This window comes from Chinchilla lanigera, unplaced genomic scaffold (assembly GCF_000276665.1).
Source record: "Chinchilla lanigera isolate Chin_1 unplaced genomic scaffold, ChiLan1.0 scaffold00100, whole genome shotgun sequence".
In the NCBI taxonomy this organism is placed as follows: Eukaryota; Metazoa; Chordata; class Mammalia; order Rodentia; family Chinchillidae; genus Chinchilla; species Chinchilla lanigera.
In genome coordinates, this window is record NW_004955501.1 from 4,493,052 (window position 1) to 4,504,909 (window position 11,858).

At 50.8% G+C, this 11,858-nt stretch overlaps 1 long non-coding RNA gene across 1 annotated transcript; it reads right to left on the bottom strand.

The window, feature by feature from the left end:
* Window positions 1-1,901: 1,901 nt before the first annotated feature.
* LOC106146899 lies at window positions 1,902-3,407 on the bottom strand. The gene is made up of 3 exons (XR_001231524.1): window positions 2,801-3,407; window positions 2,385-2,615; window positions 1,902-2,083 (listed from the first exon to the last, which is right to left on the bottom strand). It is a non-coding gene; the product is annotated as an uncharacterized LOC106146899 (long non-coding RNA).
* Window positions 3,408-11,858: the final 8,451 nt, after the last annotated feature.

The window sequence follows — 11,858 nt, forward strand, 5'->3', positions numbered from 1 at the left end:
TCCAGACCACATCCAAACACACACACACACACACACACACACACACACACACACATCCCAAAACAAAAAAAAACAAACAAAGTTGCAGCATACTCCTGCACTGAAACAGCACCTGGTATCCATAAACATGTACGATTCTCAAAACAAGATGATAGGAAGTTAGCGATGGTTATTATATTGCATATTGTTATCTTAAAAGTAGTTGTTCAGATATAGGCATGTAAGACTGATCAAACAATATAAGCACTAACTGTTCCTTTCAATAAACTAATAGAAATTAGTAGTACAATTATCTTAGCTATCTTGTGTGTATATATTTATATATATTTCCCCCTTCCTTCTTTTCTCCTTTCCCCCATCCCAGTTGTTCTTTCCTTTTGAGCAGTTTCTTTCACTTTCACAATATCTATTGTACCTTTTGTATCTTATTTACTCTTTCATTTTTTACACTAGTGAGAAAATACGATGTTTATACATGCGAGACTGATTTCTTTTACTTATGAGTGTGTTTTTTAAAATTCTCTTTAAAAGAAAAAAAGAAAATCAAAAAACATGTCCAATTTTTATGTTTTAATTATTAGTTTAAAAGGTAAATTTACCAAAAAATATGTTTTTTTGCTCTTAGGCGAACTTTTAAAAAAAGTGGTATTGGAGATTTTAAAATGATTGGTTGTATTTGTACTATTCCTCGGTGAAGTGTGAGACTTTGATGTCAGGGAGACCTGCGTCAACATTCCTGCCTTTTCACCTATGACAAGGTGACCCTGGTCACTTAAACCTCTGGAGCTCGTAGGGAGAGCTTTGCTGAGGTCACGCACGAACAGTTCTCTGTGGGGGAAATTCGCGTTAGATGACTTATTCTGGTCAAGTTCACACTGTCCTTCCTTGGTCCTCATGGACCCAGGCAGAGGAGGCAGCGATTGTAGAATGGACAGACTGGAGGTACGCTGAACCACTCACTCTGCTTTTCCCCAAAGATTTCTAGATTTGACTTTGAAAGTCCCACGGCCTGGAAACCCCTAGGTCCTGAGTAAACTGGAACAGTTTGTTACCCTAGTAGGGTGATAAGTCTGGCTCAAGGGGCCCCTGTACCCCTGCTACCTCTGCTAGAGACAGGACACGGCTCTACCCCATTGTTCTCAAAAGGTCATGTGGCAGAACAAAACAAGCATAGCTCCTGTCACAGAAGGGAACAGAAGTGCCTTGAAGTTAAAATGAGCCCCTCATCTTCCAGGTTGAGCCATCCAGGGAAGTATGGGTGCCTGGCCTCTTTCTCCCGGCCAGTGGCTGGGAACAGTTTTAGAAAAGGTCATTGTCCTTTGGTATCAACCTCAACTGAAAACCACTACCCTGCCCAGGTTGCTGAGGTTGGTATTTTACCGAAAACAATGGTGAAGTCTATAGTTTGCTTATTAATTGCTCTGAAATAGGGATCTCAGTGTAATAAAACGCAGTCCCCTGAGAGTGTATTTCATCACCCTATTCACTGGGGTTAGTCATTGTTTAGAAGTGACCAAGCGAGGGAGAACGCTGGTGCCCGGCAACCTGAGCTGCAGGACTCACAGAAGGAATTTGCATGCCAGGTTTTTGTCACCAGTGCTGCCTCTCAGCTCCAATTATTTCACCATTTTCCTGAAAGAAAATTGTCCTCCCCTGGGCTGTAGGACACCCAAAGTTGCCAAAAAGTTAGCCAGTGAGGCCGAAACTGAGGGCTTTACAGGGAGCCCCCTCCCTGCCTGCAGCGTCCCAGGGCCGCCGGGCCTGCCCACGAGCATCCTCAGCCTCCAGCGCTTCCCTTCCTGCTAGAAGCCAAGAAATGGCCTCAGGCGTGGCTCTTCGGGCCTCCGAGGTTTTAGCCCTGTGGATTTAGAACTTGAGTCATTCATCCCAAATCCCATTAATTGCCTCTGAAATTGTAACTTCATGTTCAAAATAGCATAACGATCCTTCAAAGCCCTTCAAAGCCCAGGACTCCTTCCCCGCGCGCGGGCACTCTGTCAATGGGAAATGAGTGTAGTCTCCTGTGGCCGGTCACTCACGCCGCTCCCTTTGATCTGACAGTCCACCACTTGCAGCTCTTCTCCTGCAATTTCAAGCGCATTGTGTTACATTAACACTGTGGGGGATGTTTGACCGCTCTGGTGGCCTGGCACCCCCCACCCCCGACACCTAAGAATACCAATTTCTCCACGGTGGGCATCCCAGGCAGGGTGATACCAAGTGAGGGCGGAATGTCTTCTCTCAGCCCTCTGTGACCCCTCTGATACAGCACACGGTGGCACCAGGCCCAGGTCTGGTCAATGAGCCTTCTGCTCCTGAGACCTTATTCTCCAAGACAGTGAGCGATGGGCAGTGGAGCAATGTCTGGACTTCAGCACACTCACCTGCAGCTCCCAGAGTGGCTCAGATGCCCGCCGGCGTTCAGGCACTGGCCTCCAGTGCACCCACAGGCTGCCATCTACCACCCAACCTATGCGCTCTGGACACAGTTGGCAGGAGCCCTGATGTGCCAGGGACCTTGGCACTGGGTGGGCACAGGCACCTGGTGGAGGAGAAGGCCAGTGGGCCACCATGAGTGCAGCCTTGCTCACAAAACAGCACTGGCTCTTGAAAGCCTGGGAAATGAAAAAAAATTAAAAATTTAATCAACTGTTTCTTTTGATTAAGCGACGCATACACCTCATACAAAATTCAGACTGCATATGAAAACCCCAGTAAACTCCAGTCTCTGTCCTGCTCTCATCCCACCCCATCCCATCCCCCACCCCCGGAGTTTTGCATCCTTCCCCAGCTAACTCACAGCCAGCGCTATGGTGACCTGACAGCATGGACAGGATCAGTCTTCTCACACTGTGCCTCACTCTGCTTTCTTCTGCTGAGAGCACAGCTGAGAATCTCTCCCCAGTGTGGGCAGGACGAGGCAGCTGGGTGCTTTTGCCGAGAGGAGCATGGATTCATTGGGAGGGATTTGTCTCCAGCTGGCAGCAATCCTAGTAGCCCTGGCTGCTGGCCAAGGGTGGGTGCAGCTTGACTTCCCTGTGGGTCTCCGGCAGCACTGCCTGTGTTGTGTTGGGAGACAGTATTTGGGAGATGTAGCCAAGGCCACCGGGCATCTTCTCTGAGGGTGTCTTCTCCATGTGTGCAACACTGACGTTGCTGCCCAGTGCAGGGTGTGATGGATCGGGAAGGCAGGCCTTTTTCATGTTTTGGCACCAGGCCTGACACATAGTGCTCCAGGAATATCTTCCTGCCCTGCCTTCACAGCACAGGTCCTATGCTGTAGTGAGTCTAGGCAATTGCTTTCCATTTCTCCAGCCCTTGCTCAAGGAAGGGTTTTGTTGGTTCTTGTGGGCTCTTGTTTCTTCTCCCTGAAATACCCTGCAGTTATGGTTTATATCTGGATGTCCCCACAAAGCCCCTGGGTTCATAGGTGAAACTTTTGGGAGGTGATTGGATCATGTTTGTCAGTGGACTCATCCACTGATGGGTGTGGAGCTGGATGTGATTTGGGAGGTGAAGCTCAGTGGAAGGAGGCAGTCACTGGTGCGTGGCCTAGAGGAGTCTCTCCCTTCCTCCTCCATCTCACTCTGCATCCTGCTACCACGCCATGAGCTCTTTCTCCTCTGCTGTGCCCCTCTGCCATGCCGTCCTGCCTTGGAGCAGGCTGCCTATGGACTGAAACCTCTACAAAGGTGAACCAAATAAACCTTCCCTCCCTTAACTTGTGGGTGTCGCATATTGTATCTCAGTGACCAGAGAGTAACTAAGACAGGTGCCAAGTCATTTGTCACCATGGAAGGCATGGGCATGGTTCCTGTCTACATTTTCAGGGGTGTTTTTTTATCAGCTAGACTTGAGCTCCTCCCACAGACTGCAGGGCACTGGAGATGTAGCTGTGGATGACACAAAGTCCAGCACTCAAGAAGCTTGTATTCTGGAGAGGGAGACAGACAATAAGCACGTAAACAATAAACACGTAACTAACAGGAGACCAGGGGTTGGGAAAGGTCTGGGAAGGCCTGGAGGAAGTGGGGGAGCATGATACGCAGTGTCAGGGCACACAGTGTGGGAACACTGGAATAGACAGAGGCTCAAAGTGCTGGGGTGGGGTGGCCGGGGCTTGGGGGACAAGGAGCTTATATTCTTGGAAATGGAGAAGTAAGGGGACAGAGGTACAAAATGAAGTTCTAAATTTTGCTGCTGGGGTAGGGTACAGGTGGGCAGATGGTTCAAGTCACAGAAAGGACTTTGGATTTTACTGTGGAGGCTGGGAAGCTCCCTCTGGGGTCTGAAGCATTCTAGGAGAGTGAAAATATGGGGCTTTCTTATCAAAGCCATTGCTTTGTAGCTGTGTAGGGGAATGGCTGTAGCATGAGGAGGCAGAAGCAGGCCCCAGGGAAGGGTTGTGGTAATGATCCCAGTCGGGAAGATGAGCCCAGTCAGGGTGGGCTTGGATGTGGTGAACAGGGCTCTGATTCTAGAAGGGAAGATGGGCTGGGGTATAGCTCAGCAGCACAAGTGCCTGCCTGGCAAGCACTAGGTCCTGAGTTCGATTCCCACTACAAAAAAAAAAAAAGAAAGACAGAAAAGAAAAAAAAATAGAAGGGAAGATTAGGAAGAAGTGCTGATGGATAAGAGTCAGAGAGGCCTGAGGGTCACCCCAGGCTTTTGCCTGGGGCACCTGCAGGTAAGAGTAGGGGAGGCTGCGGTGGGAGATACCTAGGGAAGGGGCAGTTCTGCTCAGAAGGGACACATGCTGGGACATAAGGGCAGGACCCTCCACCCGTTCCTCCCCATCTGGCTGTCTGGCTGCCACGAAACAAGCCTTTCCCAGGATGGGCTTTGGCTGCTTCCTCATACCACACCCTGCCGGTGTCGGAGACATGAGCAGGAAGAAAGTCCAAAGATGCCACCGCCCTCTAGGGCCACCAGGTGGTGCCTGCCCTGCAGGGGTCTCCTCAGGGGAAGGGGCGCTGGCTGCCCTTTGCTTTCAGCAGCTTGGCACAGTCTGTTCTTGTCCCTCCACCATGCTGTCGGTGGCCAGTAAGCTTGTTGTGACATTTACACAACAGGAAGGCAGTTGGTGGCTCTGGGAGGTGGCTAATTTGTTAAGTGAAGGCTTGGGTTATCAACAGATAGTGTGGCCTCAAAGGCAGAACATGAGAGGTCCAGACCCAGCCCTGCCACTGTGGTGGGAGACGCTGCACTTCCAGGATGAGAAAGCTCTGTGTCCTCTGAAACAATGGAGCCTGCTGAAATGTAAACAGCTCCCCTTCCCGGTGAAGTCCTGGCTGGGACATCCCCTCTCCCCTCCCTCAAGGCCTCCAAAGAGAAGCTGCAAGTAAGGAAGTGGGAGGGCCTGACAGCTGGGAAGGGGCAGCTCCTCCTTTCTGAGTCGCTGGACACTGTTGCTTGAGGTTTTGTTCTGGTCGCTTAGTGACACACGTGAGCATGGGGAGAGGCTGCCATGCTCCTTCTTTGAGAATCGTGCTGGAGCCCTGGGTTATGAAGGAAGACATAGATCCACAAATCAGGAAGGGGGAGGGAAGCAACAGGTGTCCTCCTTTGGCCAGTTCCAGTCTGTAGGCTGCTGGGATCAACGGAAATATAATGATAGTGGAGTTTAGTGTTTGTAGAGGGCTTCCTGTGTGGTTGGCACTATTCTAAGCACTTGACACGGAGTATATTGCCTAATCCTCTACCTGGCCAATGAGATAGGCAATATTACTATCTCGCAGTTGAAGAAAGCAAGATTTTGAGAGATTGGCAATGTGTCTAGGAGTGGAGGGAGGAGGGCAGAAGCCATGCCCAACACAATAGTCTTCATGGCAGCAGCTGCCCTTGGCCAGGGCAGGGGAGAACCAGATCATGCCAGGGTATCTGCCATTCTGGTGCTACAACATAGAGACCTTCCATACACACTAACTCAGGGGTCGTTCTTTATCAAGCCATAATATTCTGTTCGGTTTTAATGCATTTTAAAGTACCAAAGTAGCCAGGCATGGTAGTGCATGCCTGTAATCCCAGCACTCAGGAGGCTGAGGCAGGAGGATCACTGTGAGTTCAAGGCAAGCCTGGGCTACATAGTGAACTCAAGGCCAGCCTGAACTACACAGCAAGACCCTCTCTCTGTCTCTGTCTCTGTCTCTGTCTCTCTGTCTCTCTCTGTCTCTGTCTCTCTCTCTCTCTCTCTCTCACACACACACATACACAAACCAGAAGAACAAGAAAACATGAACAAAGTCTCCATTACCACAAATTAGGCAGTTGAGTTTCCCATATTTGGGAAAATCACAGAGATCTGCATATCCACAGTATAGTAGATAAGCCTCTGGAAAATCATCTTTGTGATCAGTATCGTTCCTGAAAGATAAGTATCATTTGTTTTGTAAATAAATATTACATGGAATCCCTTGTAAATGGTGTTTTATTAGCACAATTATCTGAGATTTCCTAGTTGTAGCATTTATTCATTAAGCCTAAGGATGAGAATAAAGTAGTTTTGGTCAACATGATCATTTGAAGTCTAGGAAGACCGAAATGAGTTGGTCTCATGCCAACCTATGTGTCTAATGCCTTCCCATGTGTCAGGGTTTGTCAACTTGGCTACTATTACCATTGGAGGACAGATAGTTCTATGTCACGGGGGGGCACTCCTGTGCCTTGAATGATGCTTGCTATATCTCCAGTGTCTCCCATTAGATGCCAGTAAGTACAGCCTCCTCAGTTCTGAAAACTGAAATGTCTCTAAACACTGTCAAATGTCATTTGAGGGACTAAATCACCCCACTTGAGAGCCAGTATCATTTATTTTGATGGTGCAGTATCAAGAAATCCAAGGAGAAACGTTTGCAATTGGCAAGTATGTTTTATTTGTTTTTTAATCAGTTATCCTGACACTCCCAGGACCACCTTTAATTAAATAGAAGTTTTATTCCATTGTAAAGTCTGCACAAAAACAGTGACCTAAATTACATGTGTTGGTAGTTTTCAATACACTAAAATTTGTGTGTAATACACTTGAATGGGTGTGTTGTTTTTATTATAATTTTGAAGAATAGAAAAATCTTCATGTTAAAAACATTCAAACCAAATGTTGGCAGATCCCCTGAAGCCCTTTGGGAGGTGGCTTGGAGCCAGTAATGCTGGTTTCACAGAGAGGACGCGATCATGTCACAGGTTGGGACTGCAGGGGAGGATGCCTGTCCTGTCTGCCCGTCTGAGACCACTCAGCCTCATCAGATGGAGCTCTGAGGAGCAGAGAGGCCATGTGAGGCCTGGGAGCCTTTTGAGAGAGGGCCCAGAATTACAGCACGGAAATGACGGATTCAAGGGCTGAGCGCTAGGAAGGAAAGGCTGCTGGTCCCCTGCAGTACCAAGAAAGAGACTGTAATCTTGGTGGTGCAGGGCCAGGAGGTTAAACTCAGAATAACCATAATGAAAACAATCTGTTTGCACCGTTTGATGCTTCCAGAAATTCCCGGGAGTGAGTCCAAGGTAGAGAATCCCAGCCGGAAGTGCTGCTGGTTGGAACGGAGAAGGTGGTGGTGGGACAAGGGGCAGGAGGAGAGCATCTTTGTCAGCTTCTGAAGATGGGGGTGTGGGGGTGGCAGCCCCCAGGAAAGCAGTAGCTGGGAGAGCAGGAGGGGGTCCCCACACTGCAGAAACCACAGCTGGCTTTAATGTTCTTGGAAGAAGAGTCCTTTGCTGGAATCAATTTGTTCTTCCTCTGAGACTGAGCAGATTTCAGGGCTTGCTCCTCAGGAAATCTGTCTGAAATGAGGTGGGACAACAGACCACAGGCCACCTACCACCTCACCCACAGGGATTTGTAGTAGACAAGGGACTCCAACACTGTCTGCTTGCATTTCCTCCATTTCTGGGGTAGTTCTCAGTGGGAGGCTGGCCTAGGACTCCCAGGACAAGAGCCCCGAGTGCAGACATGACTGACGTCTGCTGTCCACAAAGGGCATCATGTACCTTTTTCTCCTTCACCTGCATCACTTTGAAGAATCCTGTTCTTGTCCTACCAGTTTCCATGTGTCAGAATTTTGTACCCCGAGAGACCCTGGAGATAATGTAGTCCAAATCTTACTTTACAGATGGGAAGAGGGACGTTTAGGCAGGTGATTTTTCCTAGATCACCTGCCCAGTGACTCAGCAGCTTCCTGCTCTTCTAAATTCACCACCTGCTTTCTGATGGGGAAAGTGACTTATCCAGAGCCTCACAGCTAGATCAGCAAACTGAAATCTTCCAAGAGGAGGGGGCCATGTGTGCGGGGGTGTGCACTTAGGGTTGTGTTGGCCCTGGCATGATGGAGAGAGGGCACTCACATAGGCTCACATCTCTTTACGCTGCTGACAGTCATCTGGTCATCTGCCCATGCGTACACAGTGCCTGGTTCTGGGATTAGGCAGAGGGCTAGGGAGAGGGCCAAGGCTGCGGCGTTGTGAGTGTTAAGATCCAGGCCATCTTGGATGAAACTGAGGAATGTCCTCAGGGGTCTTTGACTGGGAATAATATTGGGTTGGGTTCAGGGTAATCAGAGAAGTTATCCCAGAAAAGGAGGTCCATGAAGGACACTCAGAATGTCACTGGTAAAGAGCACCTTGGGGAGACGCCCCAGACAGAAAGAACAAACCCTGGGAAGCTGGAAAACAAGATGCACATTTGGGCAATGCCCAGCAGTCCACACTCGCTGCAGGGAAGAGTTTATATGGGCAGCAGAGAGGCAGCTGGTGGACAGCTCTGGAACATTCGCTGTTTCCAACACTGCTCATGCTGGAGACCAACGTGGAGGAGATTTAAATGTCCAACACAGTTTTTCTCTGCATTTTTCCAACAGACTTACAGACCCTGCTCTGTACCCTGAATGGTGGGTTCTAAGAATTAATCATGGCCCAGACAAGGACAATTCCATGGGCAGACCCAAGACTCCCAGGATGGTGGGAGATGCCTGGGAATGGCTTCCTAGGAATTGATCTAAATTCCTTGCCTAACCCTAATTCCCATACGCTGACATCCAGAGGCTCCAAAGCCAGATCTTCGTATACTGTCCACACTGGGCAGTGCCTGAATTCCCAGAATGCATATACGTGTTTCCCCTGCTTCTGAGGAAGATTCACACAGCATCCAGTGAAGAACCACCAGCCTGAGCACAGCCTGCATCTTGGTGTGTCAGGGAGCTCAGAGCTCACAATCAACCAGGGAAAGGAAGGCCAGGGTGCTGTACTTCTAAATCAAGGATCCTGGCTTAGGAAGTCTCCCTGAGACCTTGCTGAACTCCTCACACCATGGATTGCTCTATGCCAAACTGAGGGAGAGCTTGAGCTTACTAATGTCTCTGCTTCACATTGAGGGCTAACCTCGGTATCTGTCCCCAGGACAGCAGGGGACCATGAGGGTCCATGCTCACCTGCAGAGAACACATTAGCCCTCCTGCTGTCAAAACTCCTTTGGCCTTGGCAGGGCAGCTGTGGCTTCCATGTTGCCAATGAGGCCACGGGGCTTGAAAAGGATGAGTGCAGGTGGGGACTGGGGTGCCCACTTCCTGCCAGGCCCTGGCTGCAGCTTTTCTCCCAGCTGAGAGTGACCCCCCCCCCCCGAACACAGGCCACATGTCATCTGCTCCTACATGATGAACTGGATCAATTTCTAAAACCATCTGTGAGCTTTTCTTGAAAAGCTCTTCAGGGTGGCAGGCTTCAAGGCTCTCAGCAGGGCCCTGCTGGGAAAGCAGCCGGCCAGCCCTTCCCTGCAGTGTACTTGCTCGCAGCTGACCCTGGCATTAGGGGCCTTCCTTTCTGCAGCAGGGAAGGATGTTGGAAGGGTGGAGAAAGCTCTGAGGAGGGAGAGCCCCGGCCCTTCTGGGAACCATTCGAAATGGAAGGCGCTCCTGCGTGGCCCTGCCCTGCTGTGAGCCTCACCCACCCTTGGCTTTCAGCACGCCTTTGGTGTGGAAAGAATGGGGCCCAGCTCGTGGGCCTTGCAGGAGGCAGAGGTCAGTGCGTTCTGGGACTCAGCCTTTCCGCCTTGGGCAAATATAGCAGATGGAAGGCCTCGGCCTCCTCCTGTCCCCAGGCTGCCCTGGGAGGTGGCACTGGGCAGGGCGGGAGACTGGTGGCCCCTCTCTAACAGGCTGGGTCTCTACTGAGCGGAAACAAAACCTAAGCCCTTTCTCCGCAACAGCCAAGGCTGCGGCTGGAACCCACTCTGCTGCCTGCTCCCGATCCTGGACAGTTTCTGGGCAGCTGGCCAAGGGCCGATCTTTCTGCTGAAGTCCAAGCCTCACAGAGTCTGGACCTGCCTTGTTTCAGGTATCCCTAAGTGTTCCTCTCTGGTCTCTCCTCAGGCCACATAGGCTTCTCTATGCCTCACGCCTCTGCCCCCTTCTCTCCTCTGGCTGGAACACTTCACTATGTCATTCTGTCGCCAACTCCTACCTGTCCCTAAGTGCCAGCTCTCCCACTGCTCCCCAGAGTGTCTATGTGGACCCCAGGGCCTGGTCTCTCTGTCCTGTGTCCTGGACTTCTCCCCCGCAGCGCCCCTCTGGCCAGAATTGATTACTGAGGACAACGAGTCAGCTCTCTCTCCAGCCACAGTAGTGCCAACACAGTGCCCGCTACTTGTACGCAGGCCAGGTGCTGCAGGAGGTGCCTGACCGTGCATATCTGGCCAGTAGACAACCAAACGCTCTACAGAGATTTGCTCTCCCGAGGGTACTTCCCTGAGGCCCTCCATGGACCTTGGGCAGTTCAGGGCAGGACAGGGGGCCCTCTTGTCACACTGAGAGTGCTGGCTAGGATGGACAGAGGGCTCAGAGGAGCAGCTGGCACACACCAAATGTCTTATAATAGGTTGGCAAGGGAGAGCTAAGACCTGTGGAAGGGTGGTGCCCAGCAGGGATCTCCAAGTATCCTTCCCGTCAGCAGAGCCCCCTCCTTGCAGGAGGCAGCCTTGGAATTCCAGCCTCCTCCTGCCTGCTCTTGAAGCCTGATTTTCTCACCTGTAAAGTGGGGATAAGACCTAACTGACCTGACTATCGAAAGGTCAGCTAAGAGGATGCTCTGGAGGGGAGCCATTGAACTGAACATCATTCTGCTTTTTCCTTCTCTGCAGAGCCGCAGGCCAGAGGTGAGGATGGGGAAAGGAGTTGCCTTCCTCGTGATGGTGAAGGACTACAAGGCTCATGGTTTCTGGTGAGGTTGGTTCTGCGAAGAAATCAGAAACAAGCTCCTGCTGTCTTTGCAGAGAGGAACATCTTCCTTTGCCTTTCTCGGCCGTGTTGTTCAAATGCACACCGGACTCTTACCAGGACCCCTGCACTGGCAGGAGTGGAGAATGTGCAGATGGAACAATCCAGCTTAGTCCTTGAGGGTTCCCTTCCCAGGGAGCAGAGCCGGGAGCAAGGTGCACTTTCCAGGCAGTTCCTAAGTGTGGAAGTCCAAGCTCAGCCTTTACCTTCAGTAGCTCTGAAGACCTGGCCGGGGCCCTGGCCTTCAGCTCCTCAACCGTGTGTCCAGCCAGGCTCTCTGGAACTCCAGCATCTCAGACCCAGCTCTCTTCCTGCCGGGGCAGCTGCTGGATAGCTCATCCACATCTCCAGCACTGGCTCTGGAAACTCTCCCCAGACTCCTCCACCCTTATCTCCAAAGAAGTCCACTCCAGCTTTCCAATTGCTGAAGAGAAAATCTTGGAGTCATCTGGACTCTCTACTCTCTCTCTTAACTCACACCCAACCTGCCAACCAGTCATGTTAACTCTACCTGGAAATACATGCAGACCCCGATTCACTGCGCTGGGAAGCAGACCTGTGGTGCCTAGAGTGTGGGCGGAGGCAGGATGACCAAAGCCTTGA